This window comes from Hemibagrus wyckioides, linkage group LG10 (genome assembly GCF_019097595.1).
Source record: "Hemibagrus wyckioides isolate EC202008001 linkage group LG10, SWU_Hwy_1.0, whole genome shotgun sequence".
NCBI classification, from domain to species: Eukaryota; Metazoa; Chordata; class Actinopteri; order Siluriformes; family Bagridae; genus Hemibagrus; species Hemibagrus wyckioides.
This window is the reverse complement of record NC_080719.1, coordinates 2,870,001-2,890,401: the sequence shown is the minus strand read 5'-3', so window position 1 is coordinate 2,890,401 and position 20,401 is coordinate 2,870,001. Positions and strand designations below refer to the sequence as shown.

The window sequence follows — 20,401 nt, the reverse complement described above, 5'->3', positions numbered from 1 at the left end:
TCTCTGAGATGCCCCTAGTGCTTGTTCACCTAAAAGCAGCTCAGATTTCATCTTCAACCAGTAAAATCTGTGTAAGGTTCTCAGACAGAGGGAAAAACACACGTCTGAATCGCACTGAAAGTCCTGACTCATATTATATCAGAAAATCCTTTGTTTCTTTACACTGATCGAAAACATACTATAAGAAATGCACAAAAAAAAAGCTCTTGATCCTGGAGGCACTGATTATTATTCCGTTCTAAACTCATCACCGCATCCCGGCCATGTTTAAACATCGAATCGGACCGGGCGTCTGTTGAGAACCGATCACATGGCCGCCGCCGAGATCATAGATCACAGATCAGAGGTCAGAGGTCAGACGCCGTGTCCCGCCGACTTACGTTCGGCTTACAAGCCGTCCGCAGGCTGAGCGGCGAAACGATGCTCTTTAATACGAGGCGCAAACACGGACTGGGGGGCTTCATAATCTACGCCAGTATTCCGCCGCCCTCAGCCATGTCTGACCTCTGACCTCTGACCTCTGAGCTAGTTCAAGGCTAGGCCAGGAACGGCCATATGGCTGCGGGACAATAAGGCAAGCGTCAGTGACTACTAATGAAGAGAGAAACACAAACCCGGGCGTGTCGGAGAGAGGGAGAGAAAAAAAGGGGACATGAATACGATGTTTGTATTAGTCTGAGGAGAATGTAAAAAGCTCAGAGTGTGTGTGTGTGTGTGTGTGTGTAAATTTTCCAGAAACATGCTGCCAACATGCCCCCCCACCCTCCATCCCTCCATCTGCCTCCCTCTTTTGAGAGCGCAAGCCAGCCGGTTTACAAGTACACCACTTCAGAGCTATAAAATTCCACTCGAGCGGGTTAATGATTTATATAAAAAAAAATAAAATAAAATCACAGAGCGACACTTCATCAGCGCTGATTAGCAAGAAACCGCAAAATGTACATACCTAATTATCTCCGATTACCTCCACATCTGTTCACTGCGTTAAACTGTCTTTGGATTTTCGACAATAATTACTAAACAGTGTGATATAGCGTGTTAAACAGCTGCAGCGTTTAAAGAGTCTTTAAGGCGAGCGGGAACGAATGAGTCCCATTATCGGGCATCGTTTAAAAAATAAATAAATAAAAGACACCTGGAAAAGAAACGTTAAACGTTGTTTACACACAACATTAAGAATCGAACACAACTACCAGTACAAATGATTCCCAAACGATTCACTTATTTTTCGATTTAAGATTCAGCTCTACCTCTTAGACTGTGTGAGTGTTACAAATAACTCTGTAACTGGAGACTCCTTCCTTACATGTTCATTACACACCTCTTTACTGTGGAAACGGTCATATATTAGATGACACTTAACCTGCGATAGGAAATAAATCAACACCTAAATGAATGATGAATCAACTCTTAAATGAATGATCACTTAAATGAATAAATGCTCAGATTAATCGACGCTTAAATGAATCAATGCTTAAATTAATCAACACTTAAATGAATCAGCACTTAAGTGAATCAATGCTTAAATGAATCAACACTTAAACGAATCAGCGTTTAAATAAATCAACGCTTAAATGAATCAAGGCTTAAATGAATCAACTGTTTAGTAAACAATCAAGGCTTAAATGAATCAACACTTAAATGAATCAATGCTTAAATGTATCAATGCTTAAATGAATAAACACTTAAATGAATCAAAGCTTAAATGAATGAACACTTAAATGAATCTAGGCTTAAATGAATCAGAACTTAAATGAATCATAACTTAAATGAATCATAACTTAAATGAATTAACGCTTAAATGAATTAACACTTAAATGAATCAAGGCTTAAATGAATCAACGCTTAAAAGAATCAGAACTTAAGTGAATTAAAGCTTAAATGAATCAACGCTTTCTGACCAAAACAGAATCCAGAATTTTTTTTCATGTCTCATGTGGATAAAGTTGTAAATGCTGAGCAGTGGTTAATTATCTGTGTTAGCCGTGCTAACTGCTACACAACATTAGCTAGCTGTTCAAGCTTTGTATCTGGTTTGGCTCCAAGAACAACACAGAAAACAGGATTTTAAAAGCCCATCTACATGAAGTCCATCTGTCCATCTCACAAGCTAGCTAAGATATCTAACTAGCCATGCTGCTAACGTTTGATGAATTACTTCCGTAACGCCACATACGCTTCTTACAGTCTCAATCATTCTCGCTAATGCTACTTAAGCTAGGTCATTTTTTAGGGATTTAAAAATGGAAGGATTTTCATCACACAAACTTACCAGCTCAGAAGAACTGCCTGTGAGTCCTCTTCCTGTTTTCCTCACGGGCCTAAAACACAAACAACAAAAACAGATCCAAACTTACTAACTGCATACTTTTTCTACACCCCCCCCCACCCAAACACACACACATACTGTATATGTTGTAGTTCCATTCTAGAGTCTCTCATTCGCATATTTTTTACTTAAATAAAACCTTGGAACGTTTTCTTTTTTCTCAACTGAAATCATATTGTTCACTTTAATTAAAAAAAATAACGTTAACAGTATTGTGAAAGCAATATCGCAATAAAGATTAACAAAAGATACAGCGATTCAGCCGAGTGCGCGGCGTCGCTAATAAACACGGCGATGATGTAGGCGATAGATTAGACATTAGAGAGAGCAGATTGATATTTAGTGCTGATTAGGTTCAAATGAAACTTTATTTCACACATGAGACAACACACACACAGACACACACACACTACGCACAATAGAATTTCACTCAGGATCAGCAGGAAAGGAGAGCTGAGCATCCGGATGCCACTTCCAACTTCAGGAAAAATTAATTTCAGGTTTATGTTATTAGTTTATTTTATAAGATTATTTAACAATCAAAGCTTAAAATCAAGCAGATCATATTTATTATATATTTATAGCTATTTATTAGAGCTTCTAGACTGCTCAAATGCAGACTGGAAGTGGGCTCACTTTATTTTGATGGAGTTTTCTTACTTAAAAAAATAATTTTAATGAATATTTTTAATAATATACTTATTATTATAATTTTTTTATTTTACATTACTGACTTTTAAAAAATGAATATTTATTAAAAACTACACCTCAGGCATCATTTTATAACCCTTTCGATTCTAGTGAACTGTAGATTAGACATATTGAGCAATAAAAAGATGAATCAAAATAGAAATATGTAATTAAAATAAAATCTTTACTAATACTACTACTACTGCTAATAATAAATATTGAATTTGAAAACTATTTTGGTTTATTATTATCATTTTATTTATTTTAGCTCTAAAGGATACAGCTGCTATAACACTTTCATAAACACTGGGTAAAATATTTTATTTATTTATTTTTTTTAATTTTACTTTAGATTCATCCAGCCCTTCCCTCGTTTTTTTTCATTTATAATTGATTTCTTTTTTATTTATTATAAACTAATTATTTTATTATTGTTATTGTTATTTCAATCCCTTATTTCTCAAAGAACTGAGATTTTTGATGTGTTTAGTGTTTCTAATTCTAGCATAAAATAAAAAATATTTTTTAATTGACAGATTAAATTCTTAGAATTTTCTGCAGTTTTACTTTTACAATTAATTTTTTTTTTTAATAAAATTTAAACCACCATGTCGATTGATGTTCAATTCCCTGAAACTGAAGCACTAATCAAAACTGTTTATTAAAAATAAATATATCGGTGTTACACTAGGGACACTTTCCTTACCTGTCACAAATACTTTTTAGTAAAAAAAAAATATAATTAAAAATTAAAACTAAAAAAACTAAAAACTTTGAAATAAAGGATAAAATGACAGTATCGAGTCTAAATTCAACCATATTCATACCAAAAGGATTTTTGGTGTAAGACCTGAAATAAATAAATAAATAAATAAATAAATAAATAAATAAATAAACAGCATTTCTCTATGATTTATTTTGATGCTTTTGAATGTGTTCTAAACAACTCACTGAACTTTTATAAAACAAAAAGTTCTCTTAAAGCTAGTTTTATATATGATATACTAAGCGCACACACACACACACACACACACACACAGGAGCAGATTTACAGTGCCCTCTGGATGTAACCCCTGCTCCAAGCCCCTCGTGTCCCTCCATCTGAGTGAGATATAGCGGCGTATTGATCTCAGTGCCACTTCATTTCGCAATAACTATTACACTATTCTCTCTCCAGGCTGCAGCCGGACGCTGATTTATGCTGCCCGGATATTATACTGCCTGGATATATTATACTGCCCGGATATTTGCATTAACGCTTTCCCATCACACGTACTGTACATGCGGCAGAGCCGAGTCGCTTCGGCCGAACACATGCTCAGAGTATATACTCTGAGAATACTCAGAGAATATACTCATTTGCATATTCACTGATCCATTTACATATTCATCAAATTTCCAGACAGAATGTGGGGGTGGAAATAGATATGACTGATAGACACTGATGGAAAAAAACTCACTTTTTCACTCTAAATATAATCAATATACAGTTGGAGATCTGTGATTGGTTGTTGGGAACAATGGTGATCTGTAATTGGTTGTTGGGAAGAATGATGATCATTGATTGGATTTAGAAACATTGATCACTTTTCTGCCTGTGGTGGGTCAGTGATTGGATGTTTGGGATGATGGAGATCAGGGATTGGTTGTTGGAAATGAGGGGGTCAGTAATTGGATGTTCGGAATGATGGAGATCAAGGATTGGTTGTTGAAAATGGGGTAGGGGGGGTCAGTGATTGGATAATTGGAATGATGGAGATCAGGGTTTGGTTGTTGGAAATGAGGAGGGTCAGTGATTGGATGTTTGGAATGATGGAGATCAGGGATTGCTTGCTGGGAATGAGGGGGATCATTGAATGGATATTTGGAATGATGGAGATCGGGAATTGGTTGTTGGGAAGAATGAGTAGATTAGATAAGATTAGATTAGATTCAACTTTATTGTCACTGCACATGTGGGTACAAGGCAACGAAATACAGTTAGCATCTAACCAGAAGTGCATTTTCACAGTGCAAATAATTAGCATATATAATAAGTATATAACAATAAATAATTTGCATATATAAACAATATACAAAAATATATAAATGGTGATCATTGATTGGATTTAGAAACATTAGTGATCACTGATTGGCCTTTGGGAATGAGGGTGCTCAGTGATTGGATGTTTGGAATGATGAAAAACGGTGATTGGCTGTTGGGATTGAGGGGGGTTAGTAATTGGATGCTGGGAACAATGGTGATCCGTGATTGGTTGTTAGGACTGGTGATGAACTGAAAATGATATTGATATCATTGGTCATGATTGGTCATTGGGAACTAAGGTGATCAGTAGCTAACTTTAGCTAACTTCCTCAGTCGATCCATACTTAGCATTATCTTTGAGGTCATGCTTGATGCAAGTCATCAAGCATGACCATGACAATATTTGACAAAACTCTAATAATGCAAATAAATTTAAAGAATTATAATAATAGAAAAACATTTTTGGAGTGTTATTTAGCAGTTAATCTAATGTTCCATCTAGCATGTAGTGTAACGTAGCATTTCTGTAGCAAACCCACATGTTTCTAAAGTAAATCATCAGTTAGCTAGCAGCATGCCTCACATACAGAAGCATATATCTGAAACGAACACCACAGACCGCCAGATATGTGCAATTTCCTCCGTGCTTACAAGAAATATGTGTTCGGAAGAATGTGTGGTATTCGCGTAGGATCATTTACTCTAATTCCGTACAGCAGAAGTATGGATGAAATGCAGGATAATGAGGAGAAATCCCTTCTTTACGAGTGCACTCTGACATTCAGACGTCTTGTTTACGTTCCTCTGTAGTTCAGCCAAAATAAACAGCTCACACTCTGACTGAATGTTTACAACGGACTCCTGCGCTAAGGCTAATTACGTTAGCGGGGCTTCGTTTCAGAAACTGTTGCTGTTCCTCTCGTTGTTGTGGTTCAAAATGTTTTGAAACAGCAAACTAGTTCATTTTAATATTTCATTATACCAAATGCTAAGTTGTATATAATTACCTTTTTAGACATGCTAGCTAGCTAACTAATGGCTAAACCAGTGTTTTTGGAACCTTCAAATTAACATTAGCGCTTTGTGCCTTGTGAAACGAGCTTGATTAATTTCTAATGCAATTTAATATCATTTTGAGCAAAGTTTTAGCAGATCGCATCTAAAGGCTAATCAGAATTGGGATCGTTTTATTCGCCATTTACAAGCATTAATATTTCTTGGTGTTTGGTCAAAACGTGATACAAATAACACACACACACACGTTTCAGATGACCAGCCAGAAGAACAGCTTGGACTCAGAAGAACAAGACCTCAGAAGTCATGCTGTAAGACGTTAGCGTCAGATCTTTTAAGTCCTGAAGTAAATCTTCATGGACTTGTTTATCCAGCGCATCACACTGGATCGAGATCTGGGGAATTTAGAGGTTGAGGCAACACCTTGAGCCATTCCTCAAACAGTTCCTGAACAGATTTACGTTGTAGCAGGAAGCGTTATCCTGCTGAAAAAGGGAATAAAGTTGCATGGAGTGGTGAAGTTGCAGGTCTGTAGGTGGTACGTGTTGAAGTCACATCCACGTGAACACCAAGATACATCAACTTTACCCAGAACTTGCTTAAAGAATCATTCATTATGAACCGGAGTGATGTAGTTGAGGTTGAGGCTAGGATTAAAAGTATTGGCACCCTCAGTTCATTTCATTCTTACGCTATTACATCATATATCTAACGGCCCAGTTTTTATTATATTTTAATGTCCAATGACAAAGTCGGCACACTGTTTTAAACAAAAGAGTACAGTGACAAAGTATTGGCACCCTCTGGTGTTGTTTGGGTCGATTGTCCACAATTTTGTGTCCAATCGCTCTGCATCAAATTTGAACTTAAACGCCCCAAATGGCTTCGTCTTCACTACAAAGTAACATTTACATTTCTGACATTTGTCAGATGTCCTTATCCAGAGCAACTTATCTCATTTAATACAACTAAGCAATTGAGGGTTAAGAGCCTTGCTCAGGGGCCCAGCAGGAGCAGCTTGGTGGACGTGAAAGCCAGGACTCATCAGAACTTCACACAGCCACTGGAACCATCTCAATTTGCTTGAAGAGTCATAGATGGACTTCCTTAACTACTACTTGAGAACTGACGTGATGTATTTGAGGTTGAGGAACTGTCTGAGCCACAACCCCATGCCTAAGCCACACCCACTTTAGTATTAAATCCAGATCTATCTAGTGTCATTAGGTTCTCGATGCCACGCTGGTGCCAGCAGACCACCTAGTGACCATGGAGCGTATGTTCAGGCAGCGAGGCGGGGAAAAGGGAGGGCTCTGAGCCACGTGCCCAGCCTGAAATTCCTCCACTGGAGGTTTGTAGAGGCTCAAAAGCAGCACTAAACAAAAGCGGCTAAGCAGGCAGCTCTAATTAACCACTCAGCTGTTTTATATCCGAAGGGTGTCGTTTCGGTGGCGGCATGCAAATCAGCGCTCCATCCTCCGCCCCTCTCTCTCTCTCTCTCTCTCTCTCTTTTTCTCTTGGTGCTTATTCCCCCTCCCTGCTCCTCTGGTACAATCAGCTCTTTTAATCTGAATACACGAATAAGCATGCAGTCAGGGCCGGCTGCCAAGTTACAGGGTTGCCAAGCGTAGCTATACAGGACAAGACACTTGTTGCCACGACGCCAGCCTGTTACACCAGCCGGAGCGGCACGTGCTCGCCCAGACTGGCAGACAGATGCCACCACTTTAAACGGTGACGATGGGGGGTGGGGTAGTGGTGGTGGGGGGTAGTTGTTGTTGGATAGGCACGCGTCTTGCCAAGCCGCTCTCTGGCTCCATCCTGGCAGCCCACATTCACTTCATTCATTCATGAATAGACTCCATTCATATGCATGTTGTAGGCTAATTTTATGCTAATGTGACAATAAGGACCAGGAGGTGGAGGCCAAGTGGAGGTGGTGGAAGAAGGGGGAGAGGGTTGCTTGTTTATGTCGAAGCTGTGTATGTATGTGTGTGTGGGGGGGGAGCGGAGGGGGGACAATTAACTCTGTAGCAACCCACACACACTCTCACACACACACACATACACACACACACACATACAGGCTAATCCGTCGATTCATCCCAAGCAGATTTAACGGCGCCGATGAAAGAAGAAAAGGAGTCTTCTCTCTTTTTTCTCTCTCTTCTCTCTTTAACTTTGTAAAACTCCTCCTTTATTACGACTAAAATTACAGCGATACCTCTTTGTCGAATTTTCCTGACGTCTTTATAGTTAACAAGATTAAGCAATTATGAAACTTTTACGGCCGAGCGATCGATCTCCCGCTTTTATAGACTGCAAATTCAATACTCGGATGATTAAAATTCAGCAGATTGATGCAAAAGGCGCTTTCGATTCAACTTCAATTAAATGACTCGTACAGAAAAGTAGAACATGAATAAATAAATAAAAGAGGAAGAAAGAAAGAGAAAGAAAGAAAAAGAAAGGGAGGAAAAATCCGGCACCTGACTGGAGGGAAGGTAAAAAGAAGAACATGAATAAATAAATAAGAAAGAAAGAAAGAAAGAAAGAAAGAAAGAAGGAAAGAAAGAAAGAAAGAAAGAAAGAAAGAAAGAAAGAAAGAAAGAAAGAAAGAAAGAAAGAAAGAAAGAAAGGTAAATCCGGCACCTGACTGGAGGGAAGATTTACAGGATATGAAGGGCCAGAACGAGGTGTTAAGATCTTGAGCCGAGTGTGTGTGTGTGTGTGTGTGTGTGTTTGTGTGCTAACAAAAATTCAATCGTCTCTTGAAATGCTAACAAATTCAGTCGTCTGGTTAGATGTAAACAAAAAAAAATGAATCAAATCTATTTAGATGTAAACAAAGAATTCACTCAAGTCTCTTTAGATGTAAATTTTAATTAAAGCAAATAAAAAATTCAATCATTTCTTTACATGTAAAGGTAAATAATTCAGTCATTGCTTTAGATGGAAGCAACAAAAAAATATTTTTTGTCTTAGATGCCAGCAAAAAATTAATTTGTTTGTTTAGATGTAAACAAAAAATTCAATCTTTTTTTCAGATTTAAATGAAATTTTTTTTTTAAAATGTAAACATTTTTTTTTAAATCCTGGCAAAAAATTCATTTGTTTGTTCAGATGTAAACAATTTTTTAAAATAATTTCTTTAGATGTAAATAAAAAAAAAATCAATTGTTTTTTTTAGATGCAAGCAAAAAATGTATCTGTTTGTTCAGATGTAAAGAAAAAAAATTCAATCATCTCTTTAGAGGTAAACAAAAAATCATTTTAAGACTCTATAGATGTAAACAAAGAATTCAAACATTTCTTTATATGTAAATAAAAAAGTTCAATCATTTCTTTAAATGTAAGCAAAAAACATTCGTTTGTTTAGATGTAAACAAAAAAATTCAATCAGCTTTCAGAGGTAAACAAAAAGTTCTTTTGAGACGATATACGTAAACAAAGAATTCAATCGAGTCTGTTTAGATGTGAAGTAAACAAATTCTTTTTTCTCGCGGCTTTCTTTTGTTTTCGGCTACGATTAAAAGTATTGGCACCCCCAGTGTCGCTTCGTTTCTGTTCACTACTTCGTATGCTATTACATCACATACACGACGTTCCAGTTCCACGGAAAAGGAAGTCCTCACGTATTTTATTAGGATGTCCCATGAGTTTTTAAAAAAGTTTTGGCACCCTTCCGGTGCCGTCCACGGTTTTGTTTCTGTATTAAATTTTAACTTGAACGTTCCAAATGGCTTCGTCTTCATTCCATACGCTCACTAGGTCGGGTGTTACCCTAAATATGTAGACATATATATGTCTGATAGAAAACCGTCTGAGACTTTTTTTCATGCGTGTTTGTTAGCATAGGTCACGCCCTGAGCCCGTGTCTCCCCTCGAGCCTCAAGTGTCACACGTCTCCCATCAACGTTAATGCCTGTTCCTTCACCTGCCAGCGTTTCCACTCTACACACTCGGCCGTGATTTAAAGGCAGCAACAAACCTGTCCCATTTTCACGCGGTGGTTATTGATAGACCGTCACTTTAAACTCCACCTAACTGCTAATGCTGATTTTATAGCGCACACGTCAAGCTTGATGTGAAGTGACTCTTTTTTTTTGCCTATTTCAATATTTGCCAATAAATGTACCACCTCGGTGGCGTGTAATAACAGCTCTAAGACAGCTTAGTATTAAAATCCGCTGTTTGTTATGTGCCTTTATTACATTAGCGCAGTGAAGTTTAGATTTCTGCTAAGACATGATGCAATCTAACAGTAAACACTTTCCTGACGTCGTATTGAAAACAGGCTGAAGGATGCGGGGGCGGAGTTTATACCACTTCGATAGTGTAGATTGTGTTGCGGGTTTAAAAGGGAACGATTTCATCAGCATCATCAGCAGCAGCAGAATCAGCATCAATTTAATGTTCTTGATGCTTAAAAATATTAAAAAGAAAAGAAACAAACAACAGAAAAAGTGTGACTGGATTTTAACATAAAAGAAATCATAAATATAAAGTATAAAGAAAAATACGAATGAAATCATTCCTAATTCAGTCATCTCTTTAGAGGTGTAATTGTTTCTTTAGATGTAAACAAAAATTTGATCATTTTTTGGATGCAAACAAAAACATCAGTCGTTTCTTTAAATTCAATAATTTCTTTAGATGTAAATAAATAATTCTAACATTTTTTATGTAAACAAAAAATTCAATCATATCTTTGAGGTAAATAAAAAAAATTAAATTGTTTCTTTAGATGCAAGCAAAAAATTATTTCAATCGTTTGTTTAGATGTAAACAAAAAAAATTCAATCATGTCTTTAGAGGTAAACAAAGAATTATTTTAAGAATCACTGGATGAAAGCAAAGAATTCAGTCTGTTCAGATGTAAAGAAAAAAAATTATTATTTTTTTTTACAATTATTTAAAAAAATATAAACAATGAATTCAATTGTGTCTGCTTAGATCTAAACAAAAAATTAAATAATCTCTTACCCGTAAAAAAAATCCTTTAAATCTCTTTAGATGTAAATATATATCATCTTTTTGGATGTAAACAAAGAATTCAACCAGATCTGTTTACATGTAAACAAGACATGATACTGTCTCTTTCCACATAAACAAAGAATGCATTAAAGCCTCCTTCTATTGTAAACAAAAAATGATAGTTATTTATATAATAACATCCCATTAAATATAAGCAAACAATTCAATCAAGCATGATTAGATGTAAATAAAGATTTCATTCGCCTCTTTTAATGTAAACAAATAATTCAATCCAGCCTTTTTAGATGTTAAAAAAAAATGTAACAAAAATTTTATTGTCTCTTTAAATGCTAAGAAATTCAGTCAAGTCTGGTTAGATGTAAACAAAAAAATTTGAATTAAATCTTAAAACAAAGAATTCATTCAAGTCTCTTTAAGATGTAAACAAAAAAGTTTTCTTTGATTTATTCGCCATCATTAAAACAAACTCTACTTTATTTATTTATTTATTTATTTATTTATTTATTTATGTTTATTTAATTAATTAATTTATTTTTATTTAGTTAATTAATTTATTTATTATTTAATTAATGAATTTTTTTTAAAAATATGTCCTGATCAGGTTTTTTTCTGCAGCTTGTTTTTTTGGCTATGATTAAAAGTATTGGCACCCCCAGTGTCGCTTCGTCCCTGTTCACTACTGCGGACGCTATTACATCATGTATATAGCGTTCCGGTTTCACGCAAAACAAGGAACTCTTCACGTTTTTATTGGATTTTAATGTGCAGTATGTATTTCAACACGCTTTGGCACCCTCCGGTGTAGTCTGGGTTCGATTGTCCGGCGTTCTGTTCCCGGCTCTGTATTAAATTTGAGCTTAAATGGCTTCGTCTTCACTACATACGCTCACTATGTAGGGTGTTACCCAAAATATGTAGTGTACTTTACATGCATTCTTTCGCTGAAATCAAAAGTATTGGCACCCTTTGGCTTAGTTTTCAGTTACTTGCTGCCATTGAAACAAACTCTGTGCCTCATGATTAACTTCCCAAACATCCAAAATGGCTTTCTATTCACTGTACATCAAATTTCTGAGGCTTTTGCCTCTCCATCCATTCTCTCTGTTTTTGAATCAAAGTAAAAATCTGTGATTTATGGCTCTTACAGAAAATTATTCAACACCTTCTGACCAATCAGAAGCCAGAGTTCAGTGCTAGCATCTTTACTGCTCACAGATATGATAGCGTGTTACGTGAACAACAGGACGAAGACTCGGCAACTCAAGAATCTGAACATTCTATGTAGACTATATGACAAGTTATAACAATGTAAGGAATTTGTACAGAATTTATAGAACACATTATCCTTATTTTTGAGCTTCACTGATAGAAAGTGAGAGATTTTTGCTTGAAAATCTTCACACAACCACATCTCTCTCTCTCTCTCTCTCTCTCTCTCTCTTTCTCTGTCTCTCTCTGTCTCTCTGTCTCTCTCTCTCTCTCTTTTCTGTTGATTCAAGATTAAAAGTATTGGCACCCCTCAGCTTCGTTCAGAGTTCTTCCCATTCTTTGCCTTAAAACAAAGCTTGTCTGACTCAGTTTATTATTATTATTATTATTATTATTATTATTATTATTATTATTATTATTATTATTTAGGTACTCGTACACCTCACTCTACCTGCAGGGAATTTTGTTTGTTTTGCGTAACTGTGTTCCACTATACAACGTGTTTAAGGATAAAATGTCAGTGTTAGTCGTGAAACTGGAAACTGAACTGTATTCTCATTTTCCGTCTCTCTTCATGAGGACATGAGTGTCCATGTTTTTTTTTATTTTTTATTTCCTCCTCCCTCGACCGGTGCCTCCCACTTATCGTGGATTAGGACAGCGTGAACAAAGCACGGGTCGGCACGTGTGTGTGTGTGTTTGTGTGTGTGTGTGTGTGTGTGGTGCAGAGAGTAGAGCGGGGAGCCAGACTCCCACTTGTGCCTCACTCTTAGAGAACCCCAATTTGTAGGGCATTAATGAGAGCACCTGCTCGGCGAGGCCGGGCCCGTGGCATTGTGTATCAGTGCCTGGCCCATGCCGTGACTTTTTTGTTTCACCACTTGAATCATCAGAGTCATTTGAAATCAATTTAACAACTGAGTCTGAGACTGATTTGAGAATGGAAATGTGTTGTAGTGAAAGTAGGGAAAGAAGAGCTGAAGGTAGTGTTGATGGTGGTGATGGTGATGGTGGTGGTGATGGTGGTGGTGATGGTGATAGTGTTGATGATGGTGGTGGTGATAGTGGTGATGGTGATGGTGATAGTGGTGATGGTGGTGGTGTTGGTGGTGGTGATGGTGGTGATGGTGGTGGTGATGGTGATAGTGGTGATGGTGGTGGTGTTGGTGGTGGTGGTGGTGATGGTGATAGTGGTGATGGTGGTGATGGTGATAGTGGTGGTGGTGGTGATGGTGATGGTCGTGGTGATGGTGATAGTGGTGATGGTGGTGGTGGTGATGGTCGTGGTGATGGTGATAGTGGTGATGGTGGTGGTGGTGATGGTGATAGTGGTGATGGTGGTGGTGGTGATAGTGGTGGTGATGGTGATAGTGGTGATGGTGGTGGTGATAGTGGTGGTGATGGTGATAGTGGTGATGGTGGTGGTGGTGATAGTGGTGGTGATGGTGATAGTGGTGATGGTGGTGGTGATGGTGATGGTGGTGATGGTGGTGGTGGTGATGGTGGTGGTGATGGTGGTGGTGATGGTGGGGGCTGAACCGAGGAAGGGTTAAACCTACTCGGATGAAAATGAGCATGCCGTACAGGGCAGAAACCTTCGTTTCCAGATACACAGATCGTATCGTTTCCAGATACACAGAAACAAAAGCAGGGAGAAATATGACGAGCTGAAAGACGAGTGTAGCGGCGATGGAAGCTTGTAATAAAAAAAAAAGAAAGAAAAAAAAGAAGGGGGGGCAGGACAGACACAAAAGTACAAAAGAAAACAAAAAAAACAGTGAGTGCATTTTCAGGAGATGCTACTTGTCATACAACAGTGGCACATAGCACTCAAAGAGAAGGAAAAAGAATAACTGCATAAAAGCCTCGGGAAAAAAGAAAGAAGGATAGAAAGGCTTGCAGGAAATAGAGAGTGAGATAGCAAAAAAAAGAGGAGGAGGAGGTGGGGGGCTGTTGGGTTGGAGAGTGCGGGTGGTGGTGGTGGTGGTGGTAGGCGGTGTTTGAGGGACAGAGCCGCCTCGCCTCGCCTCGAGTCGTCAGCAAAAGCCTTTCATTGTCCGGACACAAGGGACGGTCACAAAGGCACAGGAAAGATTCAATTAAGTATCATATGCACTGTCCTCATCGCCATGGTAACGCAAGAGCAGGAAATATTAATCAAGCCTTCACCTGAGAGAATAGGAGAAAGAAAGAAAGAAAGAAAGAAAGAAAGAAAGAAAGAAAGAAAGAAAGAAAGGAAGGATACAGAGAAGGCAGAAAGAAAGAAAGAAAGAAAGAAAGAAAGAAAGAAAGAAAGAAAGAAAGAAAGAAAGAAAGAAAGAAAGAAAGAAAGAAAGGATACAGAGAAGGCAGAAAGAAAGAAAGAAAGAAAGAAAGAAAGAAAGAAAGAAAGAAAGAAAGAAAGAAAGGAAGGAAGGAAGGAAGGAAGGAAGGAAGGAAGGAAGGAAGGAAGGAAAAAGAAAGAAAAAAGGAAGGAAGGAAGGAAGACATGCATCCAGGAGTGGATAGAATTTAACCAAAGAGGAAACTTCTGTTCTTCAGCACCTCATTCTCTCTCTCTCTCTCTCTCTCTCTCTCTCTCGCTCTCTCTCTCTTTCGATTTTTCCCGTATTTACTCGGCTTTCATGCTGACAGACGCTCAGCCTTCTCGACCCTGAAATAAACAGACTCGGGTCTCAGACAGTGACCTGGTTCCAACTTGCCAGGAATTTTTTCTTTCTATCTGTCAGAGACACGCATTTACTCGTATCCTGCGTTCATATCAGCTTACGAACGAGTGCACTATGGCATTGTTACTATAGCAACAGCTTGTTCACAGGAACTTCGTATAAAGGGATAAAATCGGTGATACGTTCGGTGAGACGCTTAAGGAAGGAGTCTCCAGTGTCAGCTATAACTTTTCCCTCACGGATGTTCCGTAATATTAAATGTAATTATAAACGGATAAAAAATATGATACGTCGTTCTTAAAGGATTAAATTTGTTCATGTTGAGCTTCACATTTTTATTTAAACCTTTAAATCACTTTATCTCGGACTGACGCTGGAGACTCCTGCCTTAAACGCCACACAAATGTTGAAAACTTCACACGTTTTTCTTCACGTCGCTTTATAAATAAATCAGGAGGTTAAATGAAACCTGAGAAAATGAATCAACAACCTTCTGACCAATCAGAAGCCAGGATTTCAGCATCAGAGGAAGGAAGGAAGGAAGGAAGGAAGGAAGAAAAAGGAAGGAAGGAAGAAAAAAGAAAGAAAGAAAGAAAGAAAGAAAGAAAGAAAGAAAGAAAGAAAGAAAGAAAGAAAGAAAGAAAGGAGCCTTTAATCAGAGCTTTTAATGTTCACAGATATAATAATACCTCCCCCCCAAAAAATAAAAAAATAAAAAAATAAATTGAAGCGTGCTCTATGTCTGCTATATGACGCATTATAGTGACTCAAAAAATCCATACAAAATATCAAACCCGGAAAATTTCTTCCCAACAAACTCGACTCCGTCTGCAGCGTCACGAACGCCTGGACTCAGGTGCAGAAATTTCCAGAAGGTGCTCTACTCTCCTGTGTTGTGATGTTGATGTGATGTGATGCGATGTTGCGGTTAGGTAAATAGCGTTGCGTTGCATTTCTAAATCCCCGAGGCTTCTTTTTCCTGCTTTCTCATCTGCCTACAATAACTTTATTTCATCTCCCTTCAAAACCGCGCGGTGATGTGAGCTGTAAAGAGATCGCATCTCGTCCTCGTCCTCGTCCTCGTGCGCCGTCGCATTCATTAGCCGCACACCGTTCGGGATCGGCACGGGAAAAAAAAAACAACAACGAAAAATAAAAACGTAAATGAAATGTTTTCATCCCTCCACATGTCTGTTTTTTTTCTGTACACTTTTTCCAGGAAGAGGCACATTCATGAGAGAGAGAGAGAGAGAGAGAGAAAGAGAGAGAGATCCTCGCCTTGGTATTGTTCCAGACTTGAAAAAATTATGACAATCGTTTTCAATCATCCTCAGCTGCGCTGCTGCTTTGGCGCATTTGGCTGCGTGGCGCTGAGGAGGGGAAAAGTTGAGCATTGTTCTGTTTGATGAAACTGTGGAGTGTTTGCTCGCTGTCTGCAGGGACCGTCTTGAAAACAAGCTATCTGAAAACTCCCCCCGCTGAGCGAAATGTTAAATAAACAAAGGCACGGATAAACAAAATCCCTCCATTTTAATGTCACCGAGAAGAAAGCCTACGTTTTAATGCTACGATTGTGGCACCGAGCGAGCGAACGTCGGGGCCCGGGCGCAATTTTTTCCCTCTATAAACTTTACCTTTATCTGCCAGGCGCTGGGATTATAATTGCTGGAGGTAATTATTGCGGTTATGAAGGGGAAATACCTTAGGCTAAAGGACAGGGCTAAAAATGAAAAGGTGAAAAATGTTTAGAAGCGCTATAGGCTAAGAGGGGAACGTGTCGAGGAATGCCTCCAAGTGATTTGGCTTTCTTTCGGGTGCGTCGCGAGCATGTCGTTAATCCACACAGCCTATTCAAGGCAAATTCTTTGCTATTAATTATTTTCTTTTTTTTTTAAAGATTTGCGATTTGTACACACTTGATTCCGGTGCAGAAAATGTCGGCTTTTCTGGATGTTCGTCTACAAAAGAGCGTACGTGAGAGAGAAATAAAAACACAAAAAGCCTAAAAAGTGGTCATCGATCAATGAAAGAAAAGAAGGAAGAAAGGAAGGAAGAAAAAAAGAAAGAAAAAGGAAGGAAGGAGACAGAGAAGGCAGAATAAAGAAAGAAAGAAAGAAAGAAAGAAAGAAAGAAAGAAAGAAAGAAAGAAAGAAAGAAAGAAAGGAAGGAAAGAACGGCGACAAAACCATTTCTATTCCATTTAGCTGTAAACATTATTGTAATAAGCGAATAACACACATGTGACGTAACGGAGGCCAGCGGTATGTGCTGTGCAGGTAAACCTCACTCCCCTGATCTCAAGAGGAGAACTAGCGCTTGACACTAGACACTTTAGCCTCCTTGTTACAACACCTCCCTCCCATGCTGGAGACCCGATCGAGCCCTGCTTGGAGCGGTTGTGAGTAGGACCGGGGGGTGGTGCCGTTACATTGGTGCCGTGACCCGGATGGGAGTGAGGTTTAGGGGGGTGAGTGCAACAGAGGCCAGCGGTAGGTGCTGTGCAGGTAAATCTCACTCCCATGATCTCAAGAGGCAAACTAGCGCCTGCCTCAGATGCTGGAGACCCGGGTTTGAGACCCGCTTGGAGCGGTTATGAGTAGGACCCGGGGGGTTTACACTGGTCACATCACCTTGAAGTCCTTACTTCTCTTAGCATGATACATGCCATCTTTACATCTGAGTGAAACCGGAGACTCCTTCCATTACGTTCTCCTTCACAGGTTCAAACACTCAGACTGAATCCGGATGAGAATCGTTCGCTTACATGTTTTGGTGACTGAACTTCACAAGGATCTGACTTCCCACAGCACAGAGCTGGATTAGAAACGAGCGAGCAGTCGATTGTGCAATTACTTCTGAGGTCCCTGAAGTGGGAGGAACCAGTGATTCCTGTGATCTCTGTAAAAAACTGCCATATGATCCAATTTATCACTGATCCTGGGTAAGAGGAACTTTGTAGAGTGGTCGTGATAGGGTAACTGAGTGTGTGTGTGTTTGGAAGGGGACGGGGGTCCGGGCGGCCGGGTGGAGGTTAGGAGAGGAGAGAAGAGGAGTGAAGAGAGCGAGGGCCTCGATGTGGAGGCAGTGGTATAAATTGGCTTCCGTGACCGCGGCCACTTCCAGAAACAATTTAATTCCCCCGCTCCAACCATCTCCAGCTGATCTCCCCCTGCAAGGTCATTAAGCCCGCCCCAGAAGGTCACATGATTAATGAGTGACAGAGCCCCTGAGCAGTAACGTATATGAGTGTACCTCAGAGTCATTAGACAGCTCGGCCGGGAGAAAACGAATGGCCCGGGATGGCCTGCCCCTCGCGGAGGACCCCTAGAGCCTCATCATGGAGAGCAGAACATAGGTGCTATCACTAACACACACACACACACACGTATAGAGAAATACATATTTCACTGTCAGCCTCGGCTCAAAAATATCCTCAGAATGTATTAAAGTGGCGAAGGATCCAGCTTCCACGTTTCCATGACTGCGCAGCCATCAGCGAAGGCACTTGCAAGCAATCTGCGACAGGAAATGAAAGAACGCCGTGTCACGTGCCTGCTTTATTAGATGAAGAAGAAACCTGGGATGTTACTGATCGTGTGGATTCTCTCATCCCGTTTCTTATGTGCGCGTAAACGTTCGTTATTCGCCAAATCGATACGGCTCAAATGAGTCTTGATATGATTTCCAGACCTCCTTATCATCATCATCATCATCATCATTGCTATAGTGAAGGCGAAAGCTCACACCTGGTCATGAATATGCAAATGATGCGCTCTCAGGAGTGGGCGGGTTTAATAAAGACGAGGAAGAGATCGTTTGGGGTTGATAGGAAACAGGTCATTAACCGTCATCATATGGACAAAAAAAAAATCTCTCTTTCTGTCTATCTGTGTATCTGTCTGTCTGTCTGTCTGTCTATCTATCTATCTATCTATATAGAATGAAGAAATGAAGGCTAGCATCTCAAAATGAGGTGTTAAGGAACACTCTGGAGGGAACACACACACACACACACAAATCCTTATTTCACACTTATTTAAGAGCGAAGGATGAACGAGGGGAAAAGGAGCGAAGGAGGAATCACAGGAGGGGTTTCCACTTTCCGAGCAGCGAATCAGGAAGCGGAAACCAAATCACGGCTTTCTCTCGCGCTTTCTGTGAAAAATCCTCACACGCTCGCCGCATTTCGCCTTCTGGTTTAACGACAAACAAACAAACAAACGGAGAGTTCTGGGTTCTCTGTCAGTCTTTTCAGAGGCATGTGTAGAAATTGCATCCAAAAAGCAACCGGATTTAAAGAAATAAACAAAATAAAGAAATAAATGCTACATCCTCTCACCACCACCTTTAAAAAATGATAAAATAATAATAATAGTAATAATAATAATAACAAAAACAATAATAATAATAATAATAATAATAATAATAATCTGTCTATCTATTTGTTTCTGCCTGTCTGCCTGTCTATCTATCTATCTATCTATCTATCTATCTATCTATCTATCTATCTATCTATCTATCTATCTATCTATCTTTCTGTCTGTCTATCTATCTATCTATCTATCTATCTATCTATCTATCTATCTATCTATCTATCTATCTTTCTGTCTGTCTATCTATCTATCTATCTATCTATCTATCTATCTATCTATCTATCTATCTATCTATCTATCTATCTATCTTTCTGTCTGTCTATCTATCTATCTATCTATCTATCTATCTATCTATCTATCTATCTATCTATCTATCTATCTATCTATCTATCTATCTATCTATCTATCACCCAGTAGGACATGTAAAGAAGCTACATGTCTGTGTCATAAAAAGTAGAATAAAAAATATGATAAAAATAGTTGCAATAAAAATAGAAACAGAATTATCTAAACCAAGCAAAGAGAAAAAATATATTGAAATTATACAACAAACAAACAAACAAACAAACAAACAAATAAATAAATAAATAAAAGTCTGTTCTGTGCAGATAATACAGATTATAAATGGACATAGAATTTGTAAAAATATTTTTTAAACAGAAATAAATTATTTATAGTTCGAGTGCATTTTAAAATGTTTGTTAATGGCTGTTAGAAAATATTTTTATTTTATCTTTCTGCATGTGGAAGCCCTACATTTTCTGATTAGAACCTGAAAAGGTTCCTTTAAAAAGAAACAACCATGTGGATCCTTAAGCATCCAAAGAACCCCTGAGGAGACTCTTTTTAACAAAAGTCATCAAGCAATGTTTTTTTAAAACCTATCGACCAATCAGGTCGCAAGTTGGTGGTGTGAGCAAGATGTATAACAAAGTGTTGGTGAAAAAAAAGTGAACATGATGAGATTTATATCTCTATCTATCTATCTATCTATCTATCTATCTATCTATCTATCTATCTATCTATCTATCTATCTATCTATCTGTCTGTCTGTCTGTCTGTCTGTCTGTCTATTTATGTTTCTATCTATCTA

At 38.5% G+C, this 20,401-nt stretch overlaps 1 long non-coding RNA gene across 1 annotated transcript in view; it reads right to left on the bottom strand.

The window, feature by feature from the left end:
* The window catches only part of LOC131360317 (uncharacterized), a 95,391-nt gene that overhangs the window by 64,798 nt on the left and 10,192 nt on the right, over window positions 1-20,401 (bottom strand). The window contains exon 2 of the long non-coding RNA XR_009205875.1: window positions 2,273-2,321. This is a non-coding gene — a long non-coding RNA (uncharacterized LOC131360317). The remainder of the gene's footprint in view (window positions 1-2,272; window positions 2,322-20,401) is intronic.